The sequence below is a fragment of the Atractosteus spatula genome, chromosome 23, assembly GCF_055471065.1.
Source record: "Atractosteus spatula isolate fAtrSpa1 chromosome 23, fAtrSpa1.hap1, whole genome shotgun sequence".
NCBI lineage: Eukaryota > Metazoa > Chordata > Actinopteri > Semionotiformes > Lepisosteidae > Atractosteus > Atractosteus spatula.
The window spans coordinates 13,717,491-13,736,810 of NC_142728.1; the positions used below are offsets into that span (position 1 = coordinate 13,717,491).

The following is a 19,320-nucleotide window of genomic DNA, read 5'->3' on the forward strand; positions in this document are numbered from 1 at the left end:
ATGCTGAGTTCACAACCTCCTCACGTAACCTTGCGAGTTGTGAGGAGGTGTTCTCTTCTGCCAAACTGCATTTGGATAGGATAACGTGAAACTCAGTACCGCTCCATACCTGGGGAAGCTTCCAGCTATTGTCTGAATCCGAGAACAACCCAGACACTTAAAAGCAGACTTTCCCAGAAACAGCTCCTTTAATTCGTTTTGCAGCAATCAAGTTTAAAGGAAAATGCATAATCGACCGGAGTTCCGATTTTAAAAAGAAGCAAAAAAAATACATTATTCTTATGAGACAATTTGATTGTAATGTGTTACATGCAACGCTTAATGCAATACAGGGCTGATGGCAGAACTTAAATTACAATACCTTTAAAAAAAAACTACTAAAAAAAATCATAATTCTCCTCAAGCACAGAAAAGGTTCATTTTTGCAATCTGTAAATTCTCTTCTGCTGTGCACAAAACCTTTATTAAGGCCTGGTGTTGTAATGCTCCTAAGGGGCTGGCGACATGCTGTGTTATGAAAGGGGGGAAAGGAACAGAAGGAAAAAACAAACGATGAAAGAAGTCAGCGAAAAAAAAACCCAACTCTGCAAACAATTTATGAATTTTTAATACTACTGCATAAGTCATTTCCACAGCGAGGCAACCCTGCGTTTCACCAGCTCGGTTAAGACTCACAGATTCACATGTACTGGTTTGGATCTGAATTAAACCACCCCGATCACATACCACTGTAGATGATGTGGCTATAGGGGATGAAGGTATTGTGTTTTTCCTTCCATGTCTAGTATTCCTATTAGGGAAGAGTTAATCAGTTTGTACACTGACCAGGGCAGAAAGAACTTGCTCTTCAGCCCTGCATCACTTCTGGAGAGGTCAAGCAGATCTGGCAATTCAAGCACAGCTCAGCCTAACCTCTACGTGTTAGAAAGCACCAGGGTCTGGGGATCTACAGCACACAACTGCTTCGGACAGATTCATCATACTGTCAGAATTGTGTGTAGTAAAAATCACAATGCTTTACTGATGCAGTAGAAGGGACTGTTTACCTACAGTATCGAGTGCTGTAGCTTCAGCCAAGTCCCGATCGTGATCTTGCATTTTCAAAACAATCCGTATGTTAAGGGCAGTTATCATCCACAGACGCCGAGAGGAAAAGCTGCTGAACAGTGCGAACTAAGCTGCTCGCGCAGAAAACCACGAGCGGCATCCTCCTGTAAACGCTCATTAAACTGAACTGCCTCGTTTCTTAATTATGGTTTGCAAGGTTAACACACTCAAACGTCTGTTTCAGGCAGTGGTAAACAACCACAACAGATACTGCTGCTGGAGCAACAGCCTTTGGTTACCAGTGTGGTTTGCTGTGTTACAAGTGCATTAGTACACTGAAGTGGTAACCCATAGGGAAGGCAGGGGGACAGCTCACGTCTGCACACCGTGGACACAGAAAACATTTTACACTCGATATACAAATAAACAAGAATTAGTCATAAATAGCAATAAATCTTTTTCTTTCTAATTTGACTTGAAATAATATTACGGTTTGCTGCATCTAAGGAAGAAATCAATATAGTGCAGATAGAACTATTCTATCACTTCAGTCGGATATACACACAGTGCTCTAAGTGGGCAAACTAGCAAGGAGAATCAGTAGCCTACCGCTTAACAAGGTCTTTCTTTTTGATTCTGCTTAAAATGAAAAATGTTCTCAGCCATTCAGAAATAAAAAAAGCGGACACCAGGTTTTCATTGAGTGAAAATCCGTGAACTGCAGCTTCACTTCATACAGTACATACTCTGCACAGTGTCTGGCCCCACCACAAAAAGCCCTCTCTGTCAATACCTCCGCTTTGTTATTGAACTCGGGAATGAATTTCTAAACCCCCACATGTCAGAGAACACATATTCCCAATGCTATCTGGAAAACACGTTACGCTCTGTGCATGATAATTGAAGACTATTATGTGAATGCATGGCATTCATGTACTAGAGCTAAAGTTCGATTTAAATCCAACACATGCATCCAGGGGTGTGAACGTCCAGAAGCCCAAGGCAGGGAGCGCTCCACGGCAGATCTCATTGATAGGCATGTTTAAGCATTAGGACAGCTCCTTCAACTGCTGCTCCACAGAGTGGCATTGCTCTGGGATGGAAACTGGATTTTAATTCACAAGTTGGCGTGGCGCGATAACACAGAAACCTGAGACACACCAGGAAAGAAATCATAAATAAATAAACTGAACGGAAAGTTGATTCGGGAGCCAGTGATTTAAATATCGGCTTACACGCTTTAAGGTGCTGTATTCAAATTGTTCCATGAATATTTCACCAAGGACCCAGTGAAAGGGAACGAATGAGTGTATTGATCTGCCAAAAAAAAAGAAGACTAACCTCAACTCCTGCTCTTCGCTGTACAGCACATAGGTGCCCCCTATGAGAAGACACACACTGCTGACCACCTGAGCCCACATTCAATTATCCTTCGCCCGTCTTGCATACTAGTAAGTAAATTCAAACTGCTGCTACTTAACAGTCAGCCTTAACTCGGGCGTGTGCAGGTAGTCCTCGACTTACAACGTACGCGACTTGCTACCACTCGCACTTACGACGGCTGTCCCCCTAGTCGTATTACTGTACAGTACTGTATATTATTTTCGTGTCCCGGCGTTGGGTCGCAACGTCCACCACTGATGACATCATCAGCCTGCGCGACACCGTGCTGTCACGTTACTGTTTATTGATCCAAGATGCACTTGCTTGCTACAGGGAGATTTATAGTGAAAAGTCCAATTTAGACTGCATAGTTTGCCATCTTTTTGAAGAAGCCCAGCACTGCCGTCTACTCACCCCCTGAAGGTGATCCAAGTCCTGAAGGACATGATGTCGACGATCCACAATCTCACAAGACTCCTCTTCGGCTTCATCCAATTTAAATTTAGAAGCTTCATTAAATAATCACGCGGGCCCAGCGTGCATTCAGCTGACTACATTAACACTAAGTGCAAAGGTGCACTTTTTGATTCATTTTTCATTATCGATTACTTTTAGCGTATTTCTTTTTATAATATCTACATTTGTATTTTTACCATGAGTAAGGGGTAAAATTAGTGAAAAAACATAACAAAGCCGTATTACACAACGTAGCGTGTTAATTCGTTACGTTTCCCTATGGTTCGTGTAGGATTGCGATACACGCACGCACGCGCGCGCGATTTTCGACTCACGATGGGGGTCGCCGGAACCTAACCCCGTCGTAAGTCGCGGACTACCTGTATTGAAACGAATGGCGAAAAATCTGCTGCGTCTTCGGATTAGACGACGAGGAAACGACCTTTCCCTCATCTAAATGTCTTTCCTAACGGGGTCTCCACCGAAAACTTGATCTTCACTTTCCAGCTGAAGACTTGAAACCAGGCCTGTTCACCGAACGGAACCCGAGCCTGACCGCAGCAGGTGAAACGCAGGGGGCTTCTCAAAAGAGAAAAGAGAGCGAGCCACCCAGCTGCATTATGGGGGATGTAGGAGGAAGAGGGGAAGTAGGGAGTTCTGGCGAGTGGTTAGTCTGGCTGGGAAGGGTGCGTTAGAGGGCATACATGCCCCAGGAGCGATACCGATACTGCTGGAGCAAAGACGGAGCCTCCACAGCACCTACAGACACCACGAGTACACAATGACTGCGTTCCCCCCCACCCAAAAGTCCTTTCAATGATGCCAATGACCTTCGACAGGCAAGACAAAGCACCAAGGACACAGAAATATGGCTTCATCCAACGTACCAGAGATGGGCCAATTATCCAGATTGTGCGCGATTGGACAGAAAGTTATTTCTGCAGGTCTGCATTTTCTTCCAGTTTAGCTTGTTTGTTTTTCCGACGCACAATAAAAACAAGGTCATGTTCTTACAACATAAAGCAATAAAAATATCTACACAGTCGCACGGCAGCTCAGCACCCTGTGAAAGTGGGTTGGGGGGGGGAGAAAGGACTATGATGCTTTTTTTTTTTTACTTTCTGAATCCTTGGCACATCTAGAGTCTTTTGTTGCTGTTGTAACACGATTCTTTGGTCAGAAAAGGATGTTGTTTTCTCTCTCATATTGTAGGTAAAAACAGCATGAGATCTTAAAAGGACTCGGTCTACCTGCAAACAAAGACAGGGATCATATACCCCTGCTTACAACAAAAGAGGGCTTTTCAACAAACCAGCAACAATGTAGGCATTTCTCCAAAGGCGTATTAATAATACAGTACAGGACAGTCATTGTGAGTCTGGGGTGTCATTTAAAGGTCAACTGTCATCCAGGCGGAGATGAAAAGTTTCGGAAACACCGTGCTCTTTTTTTAAGGACTGGCTGTCACAACACTTCCCAAAACGTACAACGTAAAACGTACAACATTCAAACAGCCTTTCTAAACTTACGCTGACCTCATTATCATCTCAATTTCTATACATCTCTCTGGGTGCGAGGCAGCTTAACAGGTTATTTTTAAAATCTAAAGGCAGTGCAGCCCAACAGTACAGCAGTACAGTACAAAATTAACACAATGATACCAAGACGCTGCTTATTTACTACGGTATAATTAACTGCATGGTCACCATGCTTAACATTTATTACACATAGTCTAGTCCTCTTATTCCAGTCTCGTGAAGGCACGCCGCCTCTAAAATTAAGTCTTAAATGGCCTAAAAAACAATGCGTGTAATCTCTCAACACAATTCTATACAAAGAGATCTCATTCAAATGCCATCCACATATCTTGAGCTGTTCCTCAAACCAGTTCATTGTGGAAACGCGCACGTCTGAGCTCAGTAATCCCTGTAACAAATGCTTCCCATACCAACCGTAAATCGAGATGAGAGTAATAACTCAGTCTGCGCCACCGCCTGCCCAAATAAGTACATCATTACATTTCAGAAGGATTTTCAACCATCAGCCGAGCTACTGTAGACCCCAGTTGCGTCTCGCTTGTCTGAGCCCTACCAAACAGAGCGATGATGCCCATCACGTTTAAGCAGCTAATTCAGTGAGCTAATCCTGCCCCGCAAGTGAATCAAATCACAACGGGAGAGCCTCCACTTTTGCCTCGCAGGAATCCAGTGGAAATCTATGAGGGATTAGATTGGCACGTTTGCCCCATGACATCAACATCAGGGCGGGATGAACTCCTGAACCTCTGCAGGCAGCTGGGTACAGGCCCACAGATTCAAGGAGCTGTGGAGTCTTGAACAGGCCTTCACAAGGCTGTTTATACTTTCCATACAGTATATATATATACACACACCGTGCACATACAGGGCCAGCAATCCCACTAACACCGGCAAGGTTGAAACACAATGTTATGCGTGGGGATCTGCAGGAGGCGTCTCATGTCGCGAGCACTATTCCACAACAGGAGCGTGCATTTTTCTTTAAATGGTGGCCTTGGTCTGCTCCTTGCCTTCTGAAGAGGAATTAAAATGCCAGGGGCTGGAGAGAGAATTGCACGTTTGTTTAAAAATCGAGAGGGGATCAGTTCGTACAGCTCGACCAACCCGTGCGTTATTCTGCCCGAATATCCCAGCCCTCTGCACAACCGTCAATAACACACTTTGTCGTCTCCCCACCACCCCCACCCCCGCCAACAGGAGAGCCTGCTCGTGAAGGCTCCCCGAGACCACTTTCTCCACCGGTGAGGAGGAAATCAAAAACGTTTCACCAGCACAGCAGCGGGCTGCAAAAAAAAAAAAAAAAACACTGTGCAGTCCTCAAAGCTTCAAGACCGGCTGAGGGGAGCTACCAGGCATTGATCTGTTCGACACGCACCGCCAGACGACAGCGCATAAAGTCAACAGATGAGGATCTCCGCTGCTACCGCGCCACTGTTGAAAGGAACAAAGCGGTAAGTGCATCGCAGACAAAGGCAACTTCCCAGCCTCCCGATAAAAGCAGCCGCAAGGCTGTCCTTCAATTTACTGCCACATCACGGCTCGAGAGACACTTGAGCGCCACCCCGAGAGGTTTCAAATTAGAAACGAGATTGCGATTCGACCTTGTTTTCGCCGTTGCCTGCTGGGTTGCCTGCCACAGTCCCTTCCAGAGCTGTGAGCCCGCGGGCAGGAGAAAGGCCCTGGCTTTCGTGGGCACTGGTGTTGGGCTCACCGTGAGCACTCGGCAGCCCTGCCCTGCCCTGCACTGCCCTGCACTTCCAGTCCTCCAGGGCACCTTATTATTAACGTCGGCGTCGGCTGGGGGGAAAAAAAAAAAAACGCTGCCTCGATACATTTTCTGACACTTGCAGCCCTGCCGATATGATAAAATATGATAAACGGGGGATTTTTATGCTGGAAATCGCTCTGCCCGTCACTGAAATTATATCTGCTGTCGGCACACCTGAAGAAAACCCCCACATGCTCACGCCGAAATGCATGCCTGAGAACATAATAAGAACTACAATTTTGAATATTACTTTTCATCACTCGTTATTCCAATTTAATGCCATGCTTTCTTTTTTCATTCCTCCCGAAGAGCAATATTAAGAAGTCATAAAGGCCGCTGAGGCACCTCCTCTGCCTACAAACCTGCACTCGGGCAACAACGCAATATTTTGTAGAGCTACAGCTCTGGGAAGAGATCTTCTAGACCAAGTTCGGCACTGAGAATTCCTTTGGCATGCAAACAGGCAGTAGACATTGATTTAGCTCCAGACTGCTATCTTTAGAACCACCGCCACCACACAGTTAATGCCAACCTAGCATCTTAAATCAGAGGGAGAAATCGATTTCAAAATACAAAAGACAGGAAGCAAAACACAAGGCCGCTGGAGTGGAAGGAAATCAAGCTAGGACTCCGGGGGACAGAGACCATCAGCAACAATCCGCTCGTTGGCTCTTTTCACAGCCAAAAACAAAACAGGAAATAGACCACACAAGTGCGCGCACACGCACACACGCGTTCGATGCAACTCTCCGGTGTGCTGGGGAAAGCCGAAAAGGCTTTCACGTCAAGAGGGACAGCGCGGTTTTGTTTTCAAAGACGCCTTTGAATTTTTTTTTTTTAACATCACCCATTAACGGCGCTAAAACCAGATCTGATGACCGGATGTGTCAATGAAGCTAATCAACTCGAGCATGAACACAAATTGTACCTTAACTTCTAAAGCCTTAGCCGTGTAAGATGCTGACCTTTTTGTCTTAGTCGGTCCTACGACAGTCTATACTTATACTAAGCATAATGGTTTACAACTCCTTCCCTATAGTAAGAGCTCCTAGTATTGCTCTCCCAAATGGAATTCTGCATGGGAACAGCAACAAGATGCATAGCCTGTATTCTTCCTGTGTTGTTCAGAAACCAAATAAAGACGGGGCTTGGCGATCTGAGGAAGCTGATGGCAGACGTGCGAGCCAGGCTGGGTTGACGCGCGGGCTGGGTTGGAACTGCAAGAGCAGGCGCCCGTCGCCAGCAGTCAGGGGCGTGGCTCGAGCCCCAAACCAGCATCCGTCGGCACCTCCCTACTCCCTTTTGTTCCAGCATCGCGCGCCGCTGCCTCTCTCTCCCTCTCTCAACCGTGGCCCCCATCCCCGCCCTCGCCACGGCTGCCGCATCCGAGGGAACAAATCCGAGTGGGAGCTGCCAGTCCCGGCTCCGAGGGAGAACCCAGACGGACGAGCGAAAATCGAGGAGGAGGAGGAGGTCTTTATAAAGACTGCTGGTGTAAAATGTAGTTTCAGCTCAGACGAGGAAGCATAAAAACAGGGTCTTCTGTGCCATGAAGCAGCTCCCCACTTTTTGCAGGCTCAGTTTTACAAAGAGAAAAGTGCTATATTACCATGTACTTGTGTTGAATCACATGTGTTCAGGTTTAAGGCCTGCAGGACAGGCAGCAGTATTTCAGACTACTACGAGGTCAGCTGAATGTCAAGCCACTTTAACTATGTCCTTAATTCCCTGAAAGATGACATTTTTTATAAACTGCAGTCTTGCTAGCTGACTGAATTCTACATTTCCCAGCCGGGAGAAAATGAGAACTGGATACACCTTGAGCCAAAGCGCACACACAGGAAAAAAAAACATTGCATAAAAGATGCCCGGTAATGCACAGAAAATAATGTTTAATGCAGAGAAAACTGTTATCTATCCCGGTACAATATGCAACACAAAAAAACTAGAGAATGGGACCAACGTCAGGAACTGCCGGTTCCAGAGAAATTGCCTCTCCACCAGGCCGAGGGAGTGTTCGAAGGTGAGCGCAGACACACAACATCACAACAAAGTGCGACCCTGAGCAAGATAAAAACGCACTGCCATTTATCAGCACTACTACGGCATGCATCAAGACAGAAGACCTGCACCTGTGGACTTTTATTACTACTTTTTAATCAGGCTATTTGTTTAATAGACCAGCAGCCCCTAAGGAACAGGAAGAAGACAAATGAGGAAAAAAAGGAGATCTGTCTGATAGTGCTTGAACACACAACAGAAAGGACAAGAGCCCAGATGTAATCTGCATACAGAAGGCAGATTAGGTAACGATGCAAAAGAATTCGATAGCAGGCTACTGATCTTTAGAAAAGAACTTGCTGATCAGCGGCACAGAAATAAACCGGTTAGGACTGTAGTCAGAAAGTTATTCAAGATCCATTTGTTATCTGGTAGATTTCAAAGCGTTCAGCCCATAAAACAAGCCCTCTCGAACCCTCTTCCTTTTTCTGACCAGTTACAGGAAATTTTTAATTTCTTGAAGTGTATATATAGTGTTCTGCAGACACACTCCCTTTCTCCTCTACAGAATGAGCTCAGTTTCCGACACTTGGTTCATCAGTGGAATGCAATTCGACTTCAAAATTTCTACGGCCATCAAGCAGGTATCGGATGGGTGCTCCGGAGATTGAGGAAAAGGGCTATAAGAACTGGATTGCGAGCTGGGAGACCAAGGTTTGAAAATCACCCTGAGGGGAGCCAATATTGATAAGGAGCTGAAGCAGCACTTATTAGTCAATATCATTTGCACAATGCAATATTCCCAGAACAGTTCTTCTCAGGCTCACAGGCATGAATCCATTACAGCAGTTTCAGCGAGTCTGCACAGCGCAAGAGGATATTTTTCAAATCCAACCTTTCGGACCACCATGCAACAGGGTTCGCTTAATTCCATTAAGAATCTGAAAGGTTTTGACCTTTGGTTGCCATTCATTATGTATATATTAACATGGAGTGTCACAAAGAGCCCCAATCAATACCTATCCCAGACTAGCCTGCCATCTGAAATCTGTAAACCAGCTAATCTGTATCTACAAAGGCACTATGAATGTTATTACAACAGCTTAATGCATTGTATGTAACATGCAGTCAAAAAGATTATGTCGACACAGTTCGCTGTACCAGAAAGCCTACTTATTCTAAACGGATCTTCCCTGCTCGTGCCCCAAACCATGCGTTTTTATTCTCAGATCTGCTCCAGAACAGTTCTCCACCGGTTCGGGGGAGTTTGCTGTTCAAAAAGGAAGTCTCTTTGCTTTCTCACAGCCACCAACAATAACGACAAACACTAGCGCACCATTTCGAATGGGGATCTGAAGCACAATTGTGTCCACGCACCAGCCCGCACTTGATCCCATCCGTGCGGAAGAGCGGCAGGAGCCAATGGCAACGGGGTGAGCCCTGGGCAGGGCCCCGAGCAGGAATTGTATGGTTTGTTCAGGAAAGAGTGCAGCCTCAGCTCTTCCCCGCTGTCGGCACCGCAGGGTCACAGCTTTCAAGGCGTGCACGCGCCTGGGAGAGGCCACCGTTTCCATTCCATCCCCAGTAGCACAATTCCACGAACGCACTGCGCACGAACGCCCCAGTGTGATAAACGAACAGGCCATCTGGCCAGGCAATCACACCAAGTTGGACCTACAGACGTATCCAGGAGATTTTCTCAAAATAGCCTTGCATTCTGTCGCACACAGTTGAAATGAACATGGGAAGGATACAAACAGCTGACAAAGCCACCAAAGCTGACTCCAAGTTAACTTCTTTTTAAGAACCCTTACTGGAATATGAATTGAACCGAGAAAGGGTTTTACACAGCTTGGCATAAAAGGTCCAATAAGATCTTCTCTTCGGGTAACATACAACACGTTGTTCATATAGGAAAAATTAAATCGAAGCAAGCAGGCGCGCAAAACTACAGGTGGAAAAGGGTCTGATGAAAAAACCTCTTGAAACGAAACTCACACTTCTTAAATAAGAGTGAAGGTTTGTGTGCTAAACGGCATGCAACAGAAACTGAAAGCAAGTAACACAGAAACTAAACCGTCACAATTTGCTGAGCTGTCACTCGGATTTTGTTACAAACAGTAAGAGGGGGAAATTTTAATGCGTATAAAATGTTATAATTGCACCAAACCTTCTGTGCAATCGCTCAGCGGTCAGAGCACTAGACTATAATTGTATGATGGTTTAACAGGCTTCACATCCTCATTTTTTGCAGGCTACGTAAGGGAAGCCAAACGACACCAAGAACAGGCCCAGTCTGTAAGGGAATAACATCCTCTGAGAGTATCAGGTGGAAACAAATCTAAAACCCATGCGCCCGTCTGAGAACAGCAAGTTCCAGACGCAGTGAGCTCCTCTCCACCCCTGAAGGGGCTGTAAGCAGAAGTTAACAACCAGCTTGGTAGCTAATGGCCCAGAGACAAGCCAGAAGCCATTAACGCTTGCAGACTGGCTGTTAAGTGAAGCTGAGACTCAAGCAACAATGTCCTGCTCACGGTGATGTTGCTAATTTATTTCTTTCCCAAGCTGAGACCCAGACGCACAATGCCACTCTCTCGCTTGTACAGCACTCCGCTGACAGACCTGCAAGACAGGGTCAGGCCCACACAAAAGCAAGACGTATATTGAAAACAAAGTCTACTGTAAGTCAAAAGGTACTGTACATTAGTGATCCCAGGACATGTAACCACAGTTTCCATATCATCACCATGGCATTTACAAGCGGGCCTTATCTGCAGTGTCAAGCATTCATTCAACCCAGAATTTTCAATCATGCTTTTTTCCTTACACACGTCTGTATCTTCAGGACACAGAGGGCAAGACGATCCCGCTGGTCAAAGTCAGCGATTGTGGGGACGCTTACAGTAGAGATTTCCTCTTTTTCTTCTTCAAGTCAGCAACCAAACAAAGAACCCGCTTTTGAGTTATTGGAAGCTGTAGTCCCTGTTCTTACGAATATTCCCCCCCCCCCCCCACCAAAGTGTTCGCTTCACCCTCATTTGGTTTTCAAGGTTATCAAGGGCGGAATCACATGAACAGCCAGCCACAGGCACAGTTTTATGTTCCATTACATGAAATAAAAGACACCACAAGGAAACCGCATTACCAGTTTCTTTGTTGTTGCTCGCGGTGCCGTCTAAGCTGCTGTACGTGTGAGATTTAAATTCTGAATTGTAACAACTTTTAGTTTTAGATTCATCGGCACTTGCAGCAGTCGCCCGCAGCTGACTTGCTGAGGAAACACGATCACAAAACACAGGTGTAACGAAAAATGAGACCGATCTCCCACTTATGCTTTCAGAAGCCCCTTTGGTTTTCTTTTCTGCAGGACGCGGAGAGCAGATGCAGCATCTCAACTCACCACCGCCGATGTTTAAAAGGGGCCCCACACTAACCTTCCTTGTTCCACCTTAATTAAGTCCACAGTACTATGTCTGTTCCAGTTTGACAGCGTGATCCATCTCGTGTCTTTCTTCGTTCCAGAGGATCTCCTCAACCTTTCCTTACCTCTTCGCTGGCTACTGTCCTTCCAGATCCTTCCTTCCTGTACAGCAGCTAGCAATGTCCCGGAAGACTACAGCTTCTCGATCTAGGAGAAAAAAAAAATAGGTTTTGGGTTTCTTAATCTGGGGGGGGGGGGGGGGGGGGGATAAACAAATAATCTGATCGACTGTTCGAATAGGATTCAGTGTTTTTTTTAAGCTTGTCCACCCCCACCCATTGATAAAGGTAGTGAGGCAACCGTATCTCCCAAGATACAGCATTCATCCATCCATTTTCTAACAGCTTTATGTAATTCAGGATCATGGGGTAGCTGGAGCCTGTCCCGGAGAGCTACAGGTGCAAGGAAGGGCACGCCATGGACAGGACACCCTGGACTATAATTGGCTCATAATTCACTTTGGCCCGTTGGGAAGATTAATGAGGAGAAACACTCTTCGTGATGACTTGTCCTTACTGGGACCGTCTCAGACGTCCAGGAATAGCGGGCAAAAGCCAGCGCCGCCTCATATCCTTTACTGGAAACGAAGGTCGCACAACTCTGATTTATTGATTATCGGAGCTGCTTCGGAGAAATAGCTGCTGATCTGTGCGAACGCACTTCTGCGCACGCACTAGGAGCGCTGCACCCGGATTTAGAGTGGTTTCCTTTCACGTTTCAGAACCACGGGATGGCTGACAGAGCCCCAACCGGCCCATCACTGTCAGCTATTACGTGAACAGGCTCGAACCCGGGGCCTCTGGATCATCCCTCTGTATTCCCCCCCCCTTTCCAACAGTAGGATTACGCCAGTATGCCTGGAGCAAGAAACCAGGTTCTGAGAAAAGCCACAGGAGCTAAAGAGCTCTGATTAATAAAAGCCGAAAACCCCCAACTCCTCTACAGAGGTGCAGTTAAAACACTAAGGCCATGCGTCGCTGGCATTTTGCCACTCTGATTCCACATATCTCCTGGAATCTCTTCCGTTCTGCTCTTCTCAGGGAAACACATGACATACAAAAATCTGCGCCTCAGAACGGCATGTTAAAAAAAATACTCTCCACACATTGCATTTCTAGTGCACCAAACACGGGCTTACAAAAAAAACCGTACCCGCGACGACCACCCCCTCCCCTCTGCGATGGCAGAGCTACACTTCCCTATACAGACACAACCGCCGAGCTTCCCACACGTGTGCAAACACAGGGCTGGAGAGCCTCCACAGGCTCTTTCCACAGCAGCAGACAGTCGCCAGCCCTTAAAATGCATAACATGCTGCCGACAATTTCCTGCCCATCCTGCTGTACCAAGCTCCTGACAAGGTCAAGCACACGCAAGAAAAGTTTGGGTTTTTTTTCCCCCCCCCCCACTGACTGGCGAGTTAAGGTTTATTTCAACCCGTTTGTCAGCAAGATGAAAACCTTTGCTTACAGCCAGCCCCACCGAGTATGTACGTTGATTTACCTGGTTTAGAAAACCTGCCTTGATAAATAATCACCTAAGCCCTCCCCAGTTACAGCTTATTTACAGCTACATGAAGTTTCGGGCCTCCCTCCTGACAGGCACCTTACTCCCTCTCTTTGCTGACAATAGATGACTACAAATACCATTTGTGGAAGTCAAGATAGCAAAACTTTGGCAAAGATCCCCGGTCTCTAACACAATATTAGTCTTTCTACCTCGAGGTGTAGTCACTCATGGCCTTCCTAAGATTTGTGCTGGCCTGACATGACATTCTGAACAGAGCTGTACAGCAGACACAGACGGCTCACACCTCAGGAGCTGGTTATTATTCTTCCATCAAGCTCCTTCCTTCCAAAGCCCGAGACCGGAAGAAAAAAAAATGCACACGTTTTAACTAAACAGGTTAATTGAAAGTAGGCGTACGTGCGATTTAACTGTTTGAAGCCTCTCCATCTGTGCTTAGAAAAAACACTCAATGGCCAAAGCGAACGTTGATCAATATTTAATTTTTGACACTCCGAAGTCATTGATTGCCAATCTGAGGGGGGTGGGGATGGTGGGAGACACAAATCTTTAGTAACGCCACATGAAAAACTCTAGTTATCTTTAGCTCCTTGCAATGTTTTCTGGCTACTTTATTTCCTTTCCGGCCTGTCAAAATGATGTGGTAACAGGTTCAGCTCCAGCCATGACGCCTTAAACTTCAACTTAAAACGATTATCTCCTGATCAATCTTTCCACAGAAAACGGAGCTCGGCCCCGGCTGCGTTCATAAATCCTGCTTCGCGTCAAAGTCCGTGATATACGTGGGCACTGACACTTTTTAATACCTGGGATCCCAGAGCGTTTCTCGCGAGTTCTGCGCGGCTGTCTGGGTCCCCGGTTGCTCTCAGGACATGCCTACACACTCTCGTCTGGGGGATATGTCGCAGTGGCCTTGGAGTCTCCTCGCAGCGCTCGAAGAAAGGATGCATTATTAAATTCCGATGCGGGCGTCTCCGCGGCAGCGCGGAAGCTGTCCAGCCTGACTCGTTCCACTCGCCGAACGAGTCCGTGGCAGCGCTGGGCAGAGGACACGCCCGCCGCTGTCAGCCTAAACCGGGCTGGGTGGCGTTCCTGGGGGCGCAGCGTCGCGGCCGTATATCCATCCATTTTCCAACAGCTTTATCTAATTCAGGATCATGGGGTAGCTGGAGCCTGTCCCGGCGAGCTACAGGCGCAAGGAAGGGCACGCCATGGACAGGACATGCACACGTTTTAACTAAACAGGTTAATTGAAAGTAGGCGTACGTGTGATTTAACTGTTTGAAGCCTCTCCATCTGTGCTATATATATATACACATCTGTGCCATCTGTCTCCACCCTGGACTATAATTGGCTCATAATTCACTTCGGCCCGTTGGGAAGATTAATGAGGAGAAACGCTCTTCGTGATGACTTGTCCTTACTGGGGCTGTCTCGGACGTCCAGGAATAGCGGGCAAAAGCCAGCGCTGCCTCATATATATCTTTTACTGGAAATGAAGGTCGCACGACGCTGATTTATTGATTATTGGAGCTCCTTCGGAGTAATAGCTGCTGATCTGTGCGAACGCACTTCTGCGCACGCACTAGGAGCGCTGCACCCGGATTTAGAGTGGTTTTCTTTCACGTTTCAGAACCACGATGGCTGAGAGAGCCCCGGCCGACTAGTCCCAACCGGCCCATCACTGTCAGCTATTACGTGAACAGGCTCGAACCCGGGGCATCTGGATCATCCCTCTGTATTCCCCCCCTTTCTAACAGTAGGATTACGCCAGTACGCCTGGAGCAAGAAACCAGGTTCTGAGAAAAGCCACAGGAGCTAAAGAGCTCTGATTAATAAAAGCCGAAAACCCCCAACTCCTCTACAGAGGTGCAGTTAAAACACTAAGGCCATGCGTCGCTGGCATTTTGCCACTCTGATTCCACATATCTCCTGGAATCTCTTCCGTAGCATAAAAGTTCTGCTCTTCTCAGGGAAACACATGACATACAAATCTGCGCCTCAGAACGGCATGTTAAAAAAAATACTCTCCACACATTGCATTTCTAGTGCACCAAACACGGGCAGCGCGGAAGCTGTCCGGCCCGACTCGTTCCACTCGCCGAACGAGTCCGTGGCGGCGGCGCTGGGCAGAGGACACGCCCCCCGCTTTCAGCCTAAACCGGGCTGGGTGGCGTTCCTGGGGGCGCAGCGTCGCGGCCTGCGTCAGAAACAGGACCGGCAAGGCCCACCTGAAACTGGAATGGCGCATTCCTCACGGGCGCTCAGTGCCGGGTTGAAAAACAGTGTTTCCCCCCCCCCTCCCTTTTGCCCTTTCGGTATGCAGGCCGAAGAACGAAACACACAAAAGGACATGGGTATTTTCACCGTCAAAATAACCATCAATAGTGAAGAGACCGAATGCGTCAAGCTTTTCTGCTTCCTGGGATCCATGATCGACCGAACTGGAGACTGCGGCCCTGAAATCAGCCGCCGAATTGCGATGCTGAGCACGCACCAAATCTGGAAGAGCAAAGACATCAGCCTCATAACCAAATGCAAAATGGTCCATGCTACTGTGTTCCCCATATCAATGTATGGGTGTGAAAGCTGGACCCTGAAAAAAGCTGACCGGAAGAGGATGGATGCTTTCGAGGTATTGGTGCTGGAGAAGACTGTTACGGATACCGTGGACAGCAAGGGTCACCAATAAAGAGGTTCTGGAGCGCATCAAGCCAGAAATTTCGCTTGAGGGAAAGATCACCAGACTCCGGCTTACTTATTTTGGTCACATGATGCGATCCGATTCAGTGGAGAAGGCAATGATGCTCGGAATGGTCAGTGGAACAAGACGAGGCCGCCAAAGAACGCGGTGGCTCGACGCCATCAAAACGGACACTGGCTTAGGCACAGAACAGCTGAAAGGGAAAGTCCAAGACCGGAAAGCGTGGCGAGAGATGGCCTATAGAATCGCCGAGAGTCGGATCCGACTGACCGGATAACATCATCATCATCACTTTCACCGTGGACAAAAGATTCCTGAAATTTGCTTTCGGAAACAGACAAAAGAGAAAGCCTTAACATAACCAAGTCAGCCTCCCCACGCCGAGTATCGGGAATATAAAGGCGACACCCAGATCACTGCAAGGAGAGCTTATGTTACAGTGATGCTTAAAGACATCTGGAAGAAAGGCGTCACTGGGTAACAGTTTCTTCACCGATCATTTCTGACCCAACAGCAAGCCATTCATCCGAGTTCAAACTCGGGTTGTTGAAGCATAAAAGCGCCGTCGTTCTGAAAAGCTTGGCTTTTCCAGAACCCTTCCACCTTCTTAAAATAAATATTTTGCTCTCGTTTGTCCCGAAAACCCTCTCGTACAGGAATCTGCGTTATCTTCACCTTGCAGACAGCAAACTGATGGGAAATGACACAAAAAAAAAAAGAGATCCCAGTGCACAGAAAAGCTTCGAATGCTGCTATTCTTTAAATGAGAATAGAAAGTGACCGTCTAGTCCTGTAAAATGAGGAGGGGACTGAGATTCCAGGAAAATTAAAAGGCCATGCGTAGGGCCTCTAGCCAAGAAACTTTTCATCATTGTTAATTCTTTCAATTGCCTAACAACAAGGTCTCACACCCTCATTTCTCCAGACCAAGTCACTGTGACAGGTTTCAGTTTCCCTTCATCTGGATTTTGCCATTTCGTACTGTTCCACTGGAAACTGAACAGGGGCCGGATGCCTTTTCCCAAGGACAGTTTTCCCAAAACGGATCACAGGAGCCTAATGAATGTTCAACTCCAGGAATCATTTTGCATGTCGTGCGTCTGAAAGAAGGTGAGGGCCACTGAACGGTTTGCAAACCAATCGATTTTTCTACAAAGGCAAAGAAACGGCAAGGAAAAACCCAGCTGCAGCACCTAATTGAGGCAGCCACCGGTTCTGCATCACTGACCTAAAAACAAATTAAATCGAAACTTGTCCCCCACATGCTACTGAAACCAGATCTCGCGCAGTATCTACCCTCAGCGAATTTTGCATACAACAGGTTTAGATCACAGTTAACGTTGCGCCTCTGTATTGTACTGTGTGCATGGAGGATCTAATACAACAACATGATCAACCTGCAGATTATCGTGGCGCCATCCTTATTTTCTAGGACGGTGCTTAAAAATATATTTTGGATATTAATTAGTAACGTGATCTGGTCTATTTCCATCCCTGTAAATCCTTGAAAATTAAAACGCTCAAGGGTCATTATTATCTGACTCGAATGGAGCCAAGATCTCAATCCTGGACAGGGTTCCTGAGCACAGTGACTGAAGAACCCGACGAAGTGGAAGCACCTGTAGGCGAACAGAAACAGCTGTTCTGCTGCAGAACAGAGAGAGCCCACGGGGAAGCACCACCCTCCAGACTGAATTACTAAGGCTGCAACAAGTTGCAAGTCGCAAGACGATAACAGGCCTCACGGCAGGAAAACCATGCAAAGCCCATAAAGACTGCACTAATTTGTCGCCGACTCGCTCTCGGTACCACAATTACAGATGCTGCACAACACATAAAGGAAACCACAACTGGTCCTTACCGACGTATACACCGCTGGAGTCTGCTAGCTTCCACAAGGCTCTAGCTAAAAGCCTCAAAGAGTATAAAGCAAACACTGACTGCACATCAAAAGGAAAAGATCACACATTCTCCAACAGGAACAGTATTTGGATAGCATTTATAATAACTTAGTCATCTTTTTCTGTTTGCCTAAGACATGCATGTCCTTGTTTTTCTCTGTTTCTTAACGGCTAAGAGTGCTTTGGCTGTTTCGAGGGTAAATCACAGAACCGAAAGGAGGAGGCAGGAGCATATACCGCTGTGTTCTTTTAGTTCTGGTTTCGAAGACAAAAAAACAGTATCTATTTCACATCTACATCAACCACAAGTCAAACATGACCCATCTCTGGCAACTCTACTGTCCTTTCCAGCCTGTGCAGCCAACCCTGTGCATTTCTTTCTTTTCCCACTAGAAATTTGGAGTTTCCAGTCTGTCTGGTTTTTCTGGATACATGATTTTCAATTTGGAGCCATCTCAGGCTTCCATCAACAATTGTATCACAAGGCAGGAACAGCCCAGGACCAAGAAGAGATGGGATAGATTCACTTCCCTTTCTGCTCAATGTTGGAAGTCTAAATAAAGCACACTTCTTACAAGACCACAATGGACAAAGAAAGCAGATTCGCTTGGATTTCATCCAGAGGCAACTCTCTTCGGAGAATTCAGAGAGACTCGGGTTTTTTCAGCGCAGAGAAACACAACACCCCAGAGACCGGTTCACCTCGTGGCTTTCTGCATTACAAAGATGAGGTTAGTACTTCCTAGGCTGAAAACCGCAAGGCGGAGGGCAGGAAAAACAAACAAACAGGCTCCTCCTCTCCCTGCCAACTCTCCTGCAGCGCGCTCTCGTTTCGGTTCAAACACGGACGCTGCCGGTCTCAAGAGAGAAGATTTTTTAACTTTGGGTCAAGCTAATAGAAGCGCCTTACTGACTGCCAGGAAAGGGCTTAGCCTACCACAGGGCTCTGGGCATTTAATGGAGAGCGTCCGCTCCCTTTGTAAAGCAAGTGCACAGCAAGTTAACAAGAATCTAAAACCTTAATCACTCCTGAGAAATCGAAACCCCTCACGTTTTCCCTCTTTGGTGTCAGTTTTAGATCTCATCGGTGTGGTCAAGCACACAGAGAAATTAGGCAGCAGCTTCCATTTTAATGCCTTTTTTTTCCCCACTAAAACGCCAACGAGGAGTTTACTGCACATGTCGAGTAATAACGCAGCACTATTCTATACAAATATTCCGAGCGCAGGATCTGTCAAGTCCTGTCACAGGCTCTCCGGCAAACTCATGCGCGGTATAAAGGGGGGAAAAAAAAAATGAATTCCATCCTCGAAAAAACACACAGGCACACACTAAGAAATCCCACAGCACTTTGCAACCAGACTTGGTTTCTTTCAACATTACTGTAAACGCAGGCACTGAATGCTAAGCAGCCTTTGCACTGAGGGAGAGACCCAGGTCTGGCAGCAAAGGAGCTCAAAATATTCGAGGCAGAAACAGACCTTCAGAGACCTGGAAGACATCACAAACGTAAC

The 19,320-nt window shown here is 46.8% G+C and overlaps 1 protein-coding gene across 6 annotated transcripts in view; it reads right to left on the reverse strand.

Moving 5' to 3' along the window:
• The window catches only part of strbp (spermatid perinuclear RNA binding protein), a 97,178-nt gene that overhangs the window by 60,690 nt on the left and 17,168 nt on the right, over window positions 1-19,320 (reverse strand). For all 6 annotated transcript variants that reach the window (XM_088940520.1, XM_088940522.1, XM_088940521.1 and 3 more), the window contains exon 2: window positions 11,740-11,821. The gene's annotated coding sequence lies outside the window, so the exon portion shown is untranslated. The remainder of the gene's footprint in view (window positions 1-11,739; window positions 11,822-19,320) is intronic.